This window comes from Piliocolobus tephrosceles, chromosome 14, assembly GCF_002776525.5.
Source record: "Piliocolobus tephrosceles isolate RC106 chromosome 14, ASM277652v3, whole genome shotgun sequence".
Classification (NCBI taxonomy): Eukaryota; Metazoa; Chordata; class Mammalia; order Primates; family Cercopithecidae; genus Piliocolobus; species Piliocolobus tephrosceles.
This window is the reverse complement of record NC_045447.1, coordinates 14,331,695-14,341,646: the sequence shown is the minus strand read 5'-3', so window position 1 is coordinate 14,341,646 and position 9,952 is coordinate 14,331,695. Positions and strand designations below refer to the sequence as shown.

Sequence of the window (9,952 nt, the reverse complement as noted above, 5' to 3'; positions counted from 1 at the left end):
AGCCGCCCGCGGGCCCGCGCACCGGTCCCCCCGCGGCAGCCGAGCCCGCCCGCGCGCCGGTGAGTAGCCTGGGGCTGGGGTCGGGCCGATGGGGCCCCGCGGGCCGGGGAGGGGCGGGGGCCGGGCGCCTGGGCCGTCACCCCCAGCCGGGCCGAGGGCGGGCGCGCGCCCGGGGCTCCGCGGGGGAGAGCGGGAGGCGGGCGCGCGTGTGGCCGCGCGGGGCTAAGCGTGTCGGCGGCAGGGCGGGCGGGGGTGGCGGCGTGTCCGCGTGTCCCGGGGTGTGCGCGTCCCCGGCGGGTGTGCGTGTGCACCCCGGAGCGTCTGGTGGCGTTGTTGGGGTGAGTGCGTGCGGGGACGCGGGCATGGCTCCCCGCTACCCACTTCCCGAGTGGGGACGACGGGCGGAGGAGTGTGCCGGACGCCGCAGGGAGTACGTGCGGGTCTCAGGGAGTGTGTGTGTGCACGTGTGTGCATTCCAAAGTGATTTGTGTGCACGCACATGAGTGAGCCCAGGAGGGCGAAAGTGTGCCTGTGTGGTTGTGAGTATAATGAGTGTGCAGGACCGCGCGAGCGTGTTTATTACTGAGGTTGAGGGCCCCCTTTGCATCCACCAGGCCTTTGCACAGTGATGGCCCCCAAGCCAGGGAGCCGGTGAAGAGAGAAGCGGCCTGGCATGGGCTGGGGGTCGGGACTGGGCCTGATCTGGTGAACCAGGGGCCCGGAGGACAGACTCAGAGCCTGGCTGGGCCTGACAGAGGCGAAGGTCTCAAAACCAGGCTGTGGCAGGGCCACTGGCAGGACCCTCTCTGCACACACAGGCTGGGCGAGCGGAGGCTGTGGTGGGCCTCGGCCGGGCACCCGAGGACGGTGTTTTCCTAAATACCCTCCGGTCTCCCCTGTCTTTGTTCTTGACTCTCTCCAGCCAGGCCGGGGGGGGCTGACCTTATACTTGCCTGTGTATTTGGGTGCCTCTCTGCCCGCCCTGCTAAGTAGATGGATCTTTTGATTTATTTATACCTCGCCTAGGCTCCAAGTGTGAGTCCCAGGACGGTAACAAATTGATCACAGCGGGCTTGGGACACCAGCTTTGGAGGTCTGTCCTTGCAGTTTTGACTGACAGGCTTTTGTGTGTGTGTGCGCACTCTCTAACTGTTGAAAATCTTTGCAGTTGAAAGTCTTAATTGCTTGAAGGCAAACTTTAGAAACTCCAGAGCTCCCTACTTGCTCTGACTTTTCCAAATTCAGCTTGCCTTTTCTGGGGGAAAATGTCGCCTTAGTTTGGTGTACAGTACGTGCAGGCAGGTCTTGAAGGCACGTTTAAAAACCGTGTCGTTAATGGAAGAAGAATTTCATTGAAAGGGACGCAGAGCCGGCTGGAAGCGCCTGTCCCGGACTCAACGAGTTTGGACTCAGCGAGTTTGAGCTTACCGAGTGAACTTTGGACGTCTTCTTTTAGCAAACAAAACCTGGAAGGAAGCAAAAAAGACCCACATTCTTTCTCTTTTTTGTCCTGAAAACGAAAAAAAGAAAACACCTTCTGGGTTTGCTGGAAATGCCCCCTCTCCTTCCCCCATCAAGGCCAAGCCCTCCCTGCATCCCCCACCCCCAAATAAAATATGCCTGTGGGGAGCCGTGGAATGAGTCACTCCCTGGCAGAGAGCCTGATGGGCAAACATTTGGGAAGGTTCTTGCCTAACTTCCCAGAAGAAAAGGCCCAGGATTTAAAATGGTCCCTGTGGTTTGTCAGCCTCTGCCGTCCCGTCTGCTTCGGAAATGACTAAAAAGTAGTTTGTATCTCCACAAAATAAAGTCTCAGACTGAAGGCCTTAGACCCAGGTTGGTCTGGATTTAGAGCTGTTTGGGTTTCCAGAAATGGAGTGCCCGGCTTTAACTGGTGGCATTTCTGGTGGGTTTGAACAAGGGCAGAGGAGGGAAATGGGGAGGAAGTTCCCATTTACGGAACAGAAGGGACTGTGTGCTGGGAGCCGTTCTAGGGGGTGTGAATCTCCCAGTGCTCTTCTGTGACAGAAAATGCTTTTGGTTTGTGCACAAGGAAACTGAGGCACACGGGGTTGAAGCCTGTGTCCTGGGGCAGCTGAGAGGAGGTGGGGGCAGAATCCTAAGTCACCTGCCCAACCTCACAGCCTTTCCTCTTTCCACTGCACTTGGGATATGGTATTTGACTGGCTGAGGTGCACAGACCTAGTGCTGAATATTTTAACACACATCCGTTCGTTTTCTTCTCATCGTAGATAGGGTTTATTATCCCCATTTCACAAACGAGGAAACCGAGGTTCAGAGACATGACCTGCATAATTTCATTAAAGTAGCACCATGACAGATGGTCCCCATTTACTTTTACTTATTTATTTATTTTTGAGACAGCGTCTCTGTTGCCCAGGCTGGAGTACAGTGGCGCAATCTCAGCTCACTGCACCCTCTGCCTCCTGGGTTCAAGTGATCCTCCTGCCTCAGCCTCCTGAGTAGCTGGGATTACAGGCACATGCCACTGCGCCCAGATAATTTTTGTATTTTTAGTAGAGATGGGGTTTGACCGTGTTGGCCAACCAAGCTGGTCTCAAACTCCTGACCTCAGGTGATCCGCTCAACTCAGCCTCCCAAGTGCTGGAGTTACAGGCATGAGCCACCATGCCCGGCCATGTCCCCATTTATTGAGAATATACTGTGTGCTAGGTCTGGTGCCGTATTTCCCCCAGTCTACTCACCAACACTGAGATGGGAGCCATCATGATGCCCATTTACAGATGAGGAAACTGGGACACAGAGAGATGAGAGAATGCGCCAAAGACCGTGTGCCAATACACAGCAGAGCTGGATTTGAACCCAGGCTTGTCTGAGCCAAGCCCGTGGTCTCCCCACTGTACTAGGAAGGTGGCAGGCACTGGGCTGAGTGCCTGGCCTGCGCTGAGGTTCAGTGTCATTTTCCTGATCTTACAGAGAGGGAGGTTAAGTAACTTGGGCAAGGTCATAAACCTGCAAATGGCAGATTCGGGATTTGAACCCACGTCTCTGATTCCAGAGTTCCTCACCTTAAACCACATCTGGCTGCCTTGGTCATGCTTTGCTTCTGTTGCATGCTGCAAAGCCAAGTAGGTTAAGACAGGCTAGGTTCCTGCAGGGCTGGGTTGCGCGAGACCTGGGAGAGGTCTTCCGGAAGGTACTGCTGGCCTTCCTCGCCCAGGGCCAGAGCTACTGGAGAGAAAGGGCCGCCATTCACATTTTCTTTTCTTTAAGTGCCCCAGATACTTTTCACAGGGGAAGTGTCAAAACAGTTGTCAAAAAGAGAAGAATATTTCCTTCCTCTTCTCAGGCTAGACCAAGCAAGGGAGTTGGAGGGTGGAGAGTGGAGGGCCCTGATGAATCATCCAAGATTAAATACGAGTAGCCACTGCCAGACTTGTGTGGAGATGAGGCTGGGACACTGCTCGCAGGAAGAGTCCGGCGTTCTGACCCCTCGAAGTCACCTTCACGGGCCTGACTCACAGTCCTAAATATCTGACAGTGTGATTACTTTTAGGTAGGCTTCTTGTCACTTGTCATTTAAGTCCCCTGCCTACCTTTTTTTCCCTGCTCATTTCCATTTTGATCACAGCTTCTACTACGTGTGCTTGAAATGAATGTTGTGTGTGAGGACCTGTGTGGTTTGGGCCGTGTTGTGCCCCCCACCAGTGTCCTTCGGTGTTGAAAGGAAAAGGTATTTCTCTCCCTTCCATGTATGTTCTGCAAATTGACGAACATTTGCAAATTGCTTTGAGATGCGTTAATTTAAGGTGTGAAATAATAGATCTTGTGCGAAGGCTCAGCCACATTTCTGGCATTGATGGATTTTTCTCCCGTCTGGCCTGTGATTTGGGGAGGTAAAAATAGTCCTTGTTTCCACGTTTTTATCTTTTTTTTTTTTTTGCTGACATCATTCTTAGGAAGTGGCGTGCACATGCCATGGAACTTTACATGGAACATGGAGCTCTGGGGAGCAGGAGTGTTTTGAGTGAGGGGTGGTCTGCGGTGGCCTGGGTACCTCCTGGCTGTCTGTGAGATGGCTTTGAAATGAGCAGACACTGTTGAGGGCCTCAGTGGCTTTTTGGTATTTGGCTGTCTTTTCACTTATGACTCTTGGGTAATGGCAAGATAACTTTTGGGGAAAATGTTAGTTTAAAAAGAAAAAAAATCAGGCCAGCACTTTCCCTCATTCCTGTCTGAGCTGGTCCCTTCCTTTGGCCAAAGCTGAACTAAACCAATGGCCTTCTCAGACTCGACTTCCAGACGGAGGAGCCGACATCGGGGCAAATCAGTTGGTGGTGTAATTTCCTGTGACGTTAACTTTGGGAACTTGAACTTGGAGTGGGAGCTAGCATTTTGACATCTGTCCCTCTAACAGGACTTGCTTCTGTGGACACAGACCCGCATACACGGGCTGCGCCATTGTCTCCAGTTCTGGATTTTTCCACAGATGACTTCTCAGGTGGTCTGGTGGTAAAGGCACAGGTCTTCTAGCCAGGCCTTCAGCAAGGGCAGGATCACAGCACCCCACCAGACCTAACTGGCCACCGCCACTGTAGCTGTGGCTGGGCAAGTGGGGGGGAGGGGCATGGGAATTGAAAGATGGGGTGGCCAAGATCTGAAATGCATTCAGTTGCAGTGGCCTGGATCTGCACGGAGCCGTTCTTTCTTTCTCTTAGACATCTGCGTGATGGTGACCTCATAGAAAAGAAAAAAGGGGCTTTATGTGGGAATTCCATAGAGTGTGAAGGAATTTGGACAGAGGAAGGGGGAGGGAAGTTGCCATTCAGAGCCTGCAGTGCCTGCATTTTCCCCGAATTGTTTAACCCTCATGCTTCAGAGTTAGGCTGAGGTTTGCGGGGTGGGTCATGTTGACCCGGGTGAACAGAGATCCCTTTAAGAAGAACTCCATGTTCTTACTGCAGGTGAGTGGCAGTATGGGAATTAGTCCACAGGCCCCTTCTCAAATGCCTGCCCTCTCTTGTTCCTTGTCCTCAACGTCTTTGAAACTTGGGCTTGTTGGGAAGACACCTGCAAAAGGATGGATGCACATGACCTTCAGCTCTAATGAATCCAAGCTGCTGATGAGGAATTCACTGGGCTCCCAATCCAGAGAGCTTCGCACACACCCACTGGGGTTGAGATGAGCACTGTGTTTATTTACTGTGGACTTTTGGAGTCGGAAGGACTCTCGCCAGCCATTTGTTTCACAGAATGGAACCTGAGGCTCAGAGAGAGCAAGGCGCTCCCCTGCAACCGCATTGAGAGCCTGGGCTCGGGCACCTGATGGAGTGAGTGAGGCTGGAGTCCCAGACCTGCCTCTCATGAGCACGTTGCCCACTGCTCTGAACCTCAGTGTCCTCGTCTGGAAAACAAGGACAATATTATGACCTCAGAAAGTTTGGGGGAGGAACTAAGTGAAATAATGCATTTCAGATGCTCAGCACCTGTAAGCACTTGATGCCCATTCCCCGAGATTACATGAGAGACATGGAAAAGCTTTAATGACCAATGACCCAGCCAGGGTCACTCAGCCAGGACCCGTGGTCCGTGGCCCAGAATGTCCCCAATGCCCCTGTATTGAGGCCCTAAACAAGGCCGGAAGTGGGTGCCGGGGACCCCTCTGGATTCCACCAGGGCACCTTCCTAGGATCATGGCTCCCAAAACGGAAGGGAAGGAGACAGTGCGGTTTGCAAAGAGGCAGGATTTAAGCACCAGGGTGGCCCTGTGGCACCTCAGGAAAATGTTTGCCTCTCAGTATCTGCTCTTGTCCCCACCTGCCCCCACAAGGCAAGGCCATAAGTCCTCGGTGTGGTGTTGGAGGTCTCTGAAGGCCCTGAGAGCTGTGTCAACCACGGTGTGTTGTGAAGCAAGGCAGATGTTTTGTTAATTATTTACACAGCGTCAGCCCTGCAGAGGACTGCGCTGACAGGAGCGGCTGGCACAGGCCTGGCTGTGGGGTAGAAGTGAGCAGCCCTCTTCACCCAGCAGTCCTCCTGAAAAGGTCTGCATAGCAAGGCCTGAGGGAGTCCTGCACATTTTGTGCACCCGCCCCCTGCAAAGCCGTTTGAGTTTCCCGCTCATTTTCCTGAGCCGGTGGAGAGATCCTTGTCCTCTGGAAGTGGCCATCCCTCTGGGGCAGCTTCTGTGCCAGCTCATCACAGCCTAGACCCAGCTGTAGTCTGTGTGGCAGGAGAAGGTGTCACCAGGCTCTGGAGGTTCACTCCTCTGCAGTCATCTCATGCAAGGAGGGCTTCATGGGGGCCCAGCCTCTACACCCTCATCCGGAAAACAAGCCAGTGACACCAGGCACCAGCCATGTGATCCTCAGGCACCCCTGGGGGTGATGTACCTTAGAAATTCAACTTTAGGATTAGAATTCTGCTAAGAGGTTGTACCATGTGACAGAAAAGGTAATCTAAAAGTCACAAAGACAGGACGGTCCTGGTGGCTCATGCCTGTAATCCCAGCACTTTGAGAGGCCGAGGTGGGCAGATCACTTGAGGTCAGGAGTTTGAGACCAGCCCGGCCAACATGGCAAAACCCCATCACTACTAAAAATACGAAAAATTACCTGAGCGTGGTGGCGTGCACCTTTAATCCCAGCTACTTGGGAGCCTGAGGCTGAGAATCACTTGAACCCGGGAGACGGAGGCTGCAGTGAGCCGAGATCACGCCACTACACTCCAGCCTGGGCAACAGAGTGAGACTCTGTCTCAAAAAAAAGAAAAAAAAAAAAAAAAAGAATTCTGCAAAGAATGGTGCCTGGCATCAGAGCTTTCCCTGAAAGGCCACTAAGAATGAGGAATGTGAGCTCCGGGGAGGCGAAGGGGGCAAACCCACCTTCCTGTTGCCTGTTTTACATAAGGAGGTTTTGCATAGGAGTCATTTTAAGATACATGAAATAGCCAGAATAGATAAATCCACAGAGACCGAAAGCAGATTGGTGGTTACCAGGGCCTCTGAGAGGGGGGATACTGGGAAGCAACTGCTTAAGGGACATGGGTTTTTATTGGGGTGACACAGATGTTTTGGAACCAGATGAAGGTGGTGGTTGCACAACATTGTGATTGTAATAAATCCCATCGAGCGGTTTGCTTTAAAATGGTTAAATTTATCTGAGAAAAATGTTAAACAGAAAAGTTTTGGCCAGGCACAGTGGCTCACGCCTGTAATCTCAGCACTTTGGGAGGCCGAGGCGGGCAGATCATGAGGTCAGGAGTTTGAGACCAGCCTGACCAACATGGTGAAACCCCGTCTTTACTAAAAATACAAAAATTGGCTGGGCATGGTGATGGGTGCCTGTAATCCCAGCTACTTGGGAAACTGAGGCAGGAGAATCACTTGAACCCGGGAGGCAGAGGTTGCAGTGAGCCGAGATGGCGCCACTGCACTCCAGCCTGGGCAATAGAGCGAGACTCCGTCTCAAAAAAAAAAAAGACAAGTTTCTCTTGCTTAAAAAAATAAATAAATAAAAGCATGAAACCCTCTCCTTCTACACATGGGGACACTGAGGCCCGGAGAGACATCATGACCAGCCTCAGGTCCCACATGCAACCTGCTGCTGTGTAGCCTAAATCAGATCACTGTCCCAACTTTCAGGCTAAGGCTCTGGTTGTGACACCTGGGCCTGGACTGCGGTGAAAAGTTTTGATGCAGAAACACAGACCTTCCACTGTCGTGTGGGCTAGGGGGACTCTCTTCTGCTAACCAGAGACGCTTGTGCTGGCTGGTGTGTGGCACATTCTCTCATTCCTTCAAGACGTATGTCCGGATAGAAGTCCTGTGTCAGGCATTGTGCTGGGAGCCCGCACAAAGACCCTCTAACGGCCCCACCCATTGGCCTCTCACCACCTGGTGGGGACAGAGGCTGTCACAATCCCTTCTTAGGTGCTCTTGATCGATTTGCAGGTGGCATCTTTTGGAATGCACTCTCTGGGGAAGTAGGAGAACTTGCAGCAGTGGGGGGTGTGTGAACCCACCTGGAGGGAGACGTGGGGTTTGCCAGAGGCCTGAGAGGGCTGGGGTGAAGGGCAGGTAGACCCCAGGGTGGGGAGGCAGGTGGAGCCGGGAGGTGAGAGCCGGGGCTGTGGAACTTCCTTCTGCTTCCTCGGCCTTTGCTCCCGTCGGTAGATCGCCTTATCAGGCACTTGCCGTGGCTCATGTTCTAATCTAACCCTTAACCTGAGGGAATGTGCTTCATCCTCCCAGTGATGCTGTGATGTGGGTACCATTATGCCCAATTTATAGATGAGGAAGCAGAGACCCAGAGAGTCCAGGATCTGTGGTGCTTGACGAGCATCAGCCTGAGTGCTGTGAGGACACCCACAGCCTGGGGGTCTGAGCTGAAAATCAGAGGACAGAGGCTGCCCTCCGGAAGTGACCAGGATGTGGGCTGGGAGCTGCCCAGGTCAGGGCCTGGGTGAGGACCCCCAGGCAGCTGAAAGGAACAGCGTGCACCTAGGTACCATGCCAGGGCCCCTGAACATCCGTCTTGTCATCGCATAGTTGTAACCTGCATCACAGACTGAACATGCACTCCAGGAGGGGGTGGGACTGGGTCTGTGGACCACAACTGTGTTCTCTATGCCCAGCATCGTGCCTGGCACATAGGAGGAGCTCAATTAATATTTATTGAGTGAGTGGGAAGTTTTAAGTGGACACGCGGTAAGATCTTTGGAGAATGTTTATATGGAGTGAACGAATCTGTTAGCAAACGTTCCTCACTCCCCTCAGTGGGCTGCGCAGGGCTGAGTTGAGCTGAGCTGGCCCTTCCCTGGGAAAAGAGGTTTCTTAGAGAAATGCTCATCCTTGAATTATTCCAATGAGGAGGAACCTAAGCCCAGAAGGGCTCTACCTCCCAGAGTTACAGGCTCTCCTTCCAATGCCCCTTCCCTGCAGAGGCAGCTCCCACATGTCTGCATAGGAGGGCTTTGGGTTGGAATGGGTCAGTGCTGTGTCTTAAAGCTGCATTTTCTACCAAGCACGCACTTATTTTGTTTAGAGGGCATGTCTTCTGGGGATTGCTTTGAGGAAAGGCTAAGCACGCCACCTCTGAGCACAGACATGACTTTTCAGCAAATGAGCAGGACCCCAGAGTCTACCCCATCTTAGAAAGCAGGAAACCCAGCATTGAAAGAGGAAAGATTCTGTAGCTGATGTGGCCTTGGCGGGCCACCAGGGTGGATGCCCAGATGGCAGGATCACTGGGCACCACATGGCACACAGAAGGGAGCAGAGGAGAGGGAACCCGCCCCTGGGTTTGGCAGGACCGGTCGAGTCCGCCTGGATTCAGTTACACCAGGACCTCGAGTGGGTGCAGCGTGCCGGACTGAGTCAGTATGTGTACATTGCCTTTGTTCATCTCCCCCGGGAATGTAGTGGCCTTTTGTGTTTGTTTAAAATGCCAGCCTCCTTACCTAACCCAAGAGGAAATGAGGACTGGGTTTTTGTCTGTGCAGAAGCTGGGACAAGTGTGGGAGCCGCCTGCTCTTGGAGCCAGCCTGGTGGTGACAGTGTGGCATTTGGGAAACATTCTGTGGTTTTCTCCAAGGGGTAATGGGCACACCGGGTGCTGGGCTGCCCCTAGGCTGGGCACCAGGACCCTGAAATGAGGAAGCCTCGTGACCGGGTTTCACAGTGCCATGCAGCAAAGGATGGCTGAGCACCACACGCCTTCTTGGCCCCTGGGGAAACACGCAGGAATCAGATGAGGTGCCTGCCCCATCTTCCTAGGGAAGTGTGCAGAGAAAGTGCTTGTACTCTGAGCTAACACCTTTCACTCATACAGACCTTTATGGTGTTCTGTGTCTTCAGACATTGATCACCTGTAGGTGATATACATCATGGCCCCACTTCCCAAACTCCCAAAGGGGCAGTGATCTGTAGAAGTATTTAGTGCCATTCAGGGACAGGAGAGGCGGTTTGGAA

The 9,952-nt window shown here is 53.2% G+C and overlaps 1 protein-coding gene across 7 annotated transcripts in view; it reads left to right on the top strand.

Annotated features, from left to right (window-relative positions):
* The first annotated feature begins 6 nt into the window (after nucleotides 1-6).
* NEK6 (NIMA related kinase 6) overlaps nucleotides 7-9,952 on the top strand; it is a 103,059-nt gene continuing 93,113 nt past the window's right edge. For 3 of the 7 annotated variants that reach the window (XM_023217174.1, XM_023217173.1, XM_023217168.1), the window contains exon 1: nucleotides 7-59. The gene's annotated coding sequence lies outside the window, so the exon portion shown is untranslated. Of the gene's footprint in view, nucleotides 60-231; nucleotides 339-3,319; nucleotides 3,539-9,952 lie in introns of those variants that run through there. The other 4 variants (XM_023217175.1, XM_023217171.1, XM_023217170.2 and 1 more) reach the window with 4 other exon arrangements.